We start from the raw sequence: 4,083 nt of genomic DNA, 5'->3' as shown, positions 1-4,083 counted from the left end.
CTTCTGGATGATGATGATGGTGCTATGTAAATAGTGGGCTTGTATTTTCATCTGAAATCTCACTGAAACTATCAATTGCCTCAATTGCTTTTTTTTGGTTGATTACCTAGGATTTTCAGCAAATAAATACTTTTGTTTGTTTTTCCCCCTTTTGTCTTTAATTTCTTTATCTTGTCTTATTGTTCTTGCTAGATGTATAGCAAATATAAATAGTAGGGAAATGGGGGATCTTTGCTTCACTTCTGTATTTGTTGAGATGGCCTCTAGGGCATCCCTGTTGTATATAATTCTTTCTGTTGCTAAGTATCTACAAACATGACTGTGAGATCAGGTTTCTGAGATGATGGATGTGAAAGCCTTTTATTTGGAGAATATGAAATGCAGAACAGATGTTTTAGATGATTATATTTAAGGATGATCACAGATTCACATCATTTGAGAGTTAGTAGGGTTGTCAGGAGTCATCTAGTACAATTCAATGGACTGACACACACCACTGACCTTCTGGGAGCAGCTCAGATCTTGCTTGTTGTTGAATTGAGAGGGAGACACCTTTGCTCTCTTCAGCTCTCTTACTCAGCTCCTCTTTCTCTACCTCTTTTTTCTCATCCTTCTTTTCACCACTCAGCACCACAATTTTCTTCTCACTTTCTTCATCTCAAATTCAAGTCTTATTTTTTCTGTGTGATATGAGGGAGAAAGGGAAAAAGCAGGTTTCACCAAGCCCCCCAGGTTGATTGGCAGCAAGGCAGAACACTGTTTATACTTAGAGGATGGATCTCCTATTGTCCAGGTGTAGGGTTATTTCTTAGAAGAAAGAAGAAGTGTATATTGTTGTCCAGTCATTTTCAGTCATGTCCAATTTTTCACGATCCCATTTGTGGTTTTCTTGGCAGACATTGGAATGAGTTGACATTTCCTTCTCCATCATTTTATGGATGAGGAAACTGAGAAAAACAGAGTTAAGTGAATTGTCTAGCATCATACAGCTAGTTAAGTATCTGAGGCTGGATTTGAACTCAGGTCTTCCTGATTCCACACCAGCACCTTATCCACAATGCTACCTAGCTGCCTGTGTCAAAAGAAACAAAACAAAAACCTGTTTTCTTTCTTCTGAGGGCAATTTCTTCTTTCTTTCTCTATAACAAGCTGGTTGTTTGATGCCATCAAGCCATCCACTCCAGAACCAGGTACTTCACACGTGTCATCCTGACACACTGATGCAATCATTTCTTAGTAGTGATATGTGGCCAGAATGGGCAAATTGCATGCCCACCACAGGAAAATATTTCTTTTTGCTTAAGGGGCTTGGAGAGAACCTGGGGAAAGAGCATTTTAGCATTCAAATACTGAACATGTGATCTATACAAAGACTAGGTATCCACTGACAGAGATCAACTACAAATGGAAATAAATTATTTATTCTCTGAATTCCATTATGACTTTCCCAAATAGAATCTCTCAGACTCAGGGAACATGAGAGAAGGCCCCAGAAAACCACAACAGAGGCATTGTGGGTAATGACAAAAGAATAAAATAGTGATTTTTTTTAATGGGTCAGCATCTTCTGAAGACCTCTGATGCTCTTAGGATTTATGAGATGTAGTGTTTTTCAGTAGAGGGAACATTAACTAGTGAGGACGTCAGGAAACTTAGGTTTTCGACCTGACTTGGCCACTGATTTACTGAGTGACTTTGGGAAAGTCTTTCCTCCCCTCTGAATGTTTCCTCTTCTGTACAATGGAATAATAACTCTTGTCAGAGAGTGGTGAGGGGGAAAATGAGAGAAAGATGTGAAAATGATTTGTAGCCATTAACTACTAGACACAAGACAAGTCAACAAGGATATTTAGATGACCACCATGTGCCAGTAAATAGACACTTTGTTTCCTTTTTTCCTGGAACATTCTTACTATGTACCAGGCACTGGGCTGAGGGCTGGGAGTACAAATAGAAGCAGAAAGTCCTTGCCTTGAGAAATGAAAAGGAAAAAAATAAAGCATAAAAGTGAACTAAAAAGGTTGGGGGAAGGAGGAAGTCTGGGAGGAGACACAGCAGGGTAGCCTGGAGAGGAATGAAGACATGGGATATTGGAGGTTCTAGGTGAAACCAATCAAAAGGAGGGGCCATAGGGGTAGAAGGTAACTTCTGGGACTGGAGTGAGTTTCCAGAGTCAGGAGTGCAACCATCTTTGTTAATATTGTTAAAAATCCATTAATCAACAAGGATTAATTGAGCTTCCTTGGATATCTAGACCTGTTCTTGATTATACTATGGGAGAGACAAGTGAATTCCTCACCTAGGGGAGAATATAGACAGTTGACTATTTTTATCATGTTCTCATTTTGTTAGATGGAGTTCAGATGGAAATAACCCTGGAAAATTTCTCTATCCTGCTATTATTCCTTGATATTAACTAGTCAATAAGCATTTATTAAACACTTACTATATGGTAGGCAATGTGTGCTAAGTGCTGGGGATACAAATAGAAGCAAAAAAGACAGTCCCTGCCCTCTAGGAGTTTATATTCTCATGGAGAAAGATGAAACATAAAAGGAAGCTAAAAAGTAGAGGAGAAATATTTTGGGGGGCATGATAGAGAAAGAAACATGGAGAACCAGGAGCCAGAACTGGGGAGGAATGAAAAAGTAAACATGGCCAGCCTGGGGATCCTTTCTTTAAAAAGGAGAACCAAACAGTCTGAGGAAGGGTCAGCAGGGGAGAAGACTCTGGCAGTGTGAGAAGACTATTGGGCTTTTTCTAATTGAATAAAAGTATTAGAATGTGGGCTCATTTCCTGTAGGCTCACTGAAATTATTTTGGGACAACTTCAATAGCAGGAAAGATGACAGGGGTGATTTGGAGGTCATCCTCTTCCCATACACACACACATATATATAATTTCTTCCATTAAGTCTTTATATTTTGAAAGCTTTCTATTCCCAGTAGTTTAGATTATAAGTATTCTGTAGGGTGACATCTATTAAGAAAAATTGTTCTTAAATTTCTATGACTCTTTGTTCTCACTCACATGATAGTGTATTCTATGACAATGATTTAATTCCACTACAATTTATTTGTTGAATTCTCAAGGATATTCAACTCCTTTATTTGTGATGTGGGAATTTGTCATCCAATCATGAAAGGACAATAAGGCTCAGGTATCTAATTCTGACCACCCCATTGGGTCTTTCTAGGCTATATCTTACTGCTTGGGCATTTTCTGTCATTTCCTTTGTAATCAGCATCCATTAATAAGTGTGAGCTCCTTAAGGATAACCATTCTGCAATTTTTAGTGGTGATGACCTGGGTCTTTATTGCTACCATAGTCTCTTCTGTTTCTGTAAGCAGATACACAAGGAAGCTATTTATTTAGCACCTACTTGCATGTCATCATTCTTATTGCCATACTTAAAGTTATTAATCCTTTATGATTCATAAACTACTTTTAAATCTGTTACACAATTTGATCCTTATGATGTCCCTATGATGAAGGCAAGGTGGCAAAAGAATCACAAAATTACAAAATCTCAGGATTATAAAGGGGAAGTCATTTCAGCCCACAGTGGAATAAGAATTCCTTCTGCACCCTACTTGATAAATGGTCATTCCATTTCTTCCCTAAGACCTCCAGCAATAATAGTTCACCCACTTTTGGATAGCCCCTAATTGTTTAGGGCTCCTAAATCTGTTTCTTCGAAACTTCTACCCATTCTTCCCAGCTGTGCTTCCAGGGGCCAAGGAGAACAAGTTTAATCCCTCTTCTCCAAGAGAGACCTTTAAATACTTGAAGATAGCTGTCCTATCCCCTCCAAGTCTTCTCTTTATGATCATGAGATTCTTTAGCTAGATTGGACACTCTCTTTTGGATACTCTCCAGATTATCAATGTCCTTAAAAAGTGATGTTCCAGACTGAACACAGTTCTCTATCGTAGTGAACAGGGTAGAAGGCACCCAAGATCCCATTGACTTTTTTGGCTGATGTATTATGCTGACTTATAAAACTTGCTGTTCACTAACTATCACCTTCCCTTACACACACACACACACACACACACACACACACACACACACACACACA

Source organism: Petaurus breviceps, unplaced genomic scaffold (genome assembly GCF_028583685.1).
Source record: "Petaurus breviceps papuanus isolate PSGF00001 unplaced genomic scaffold, PetGlider_PUasm1.0 138, whole genome shotgun sequence".
NCBI classification, from domain to species: domain Eukaryota; kingdom Metazoa; phylum Chordata; class Mammalia; order Diprotodontia; family Petauridae; genus Petaurus; species Petaurus breviceps.
This window is presented reverse-complemented; position numbering follows the sequence as displayed.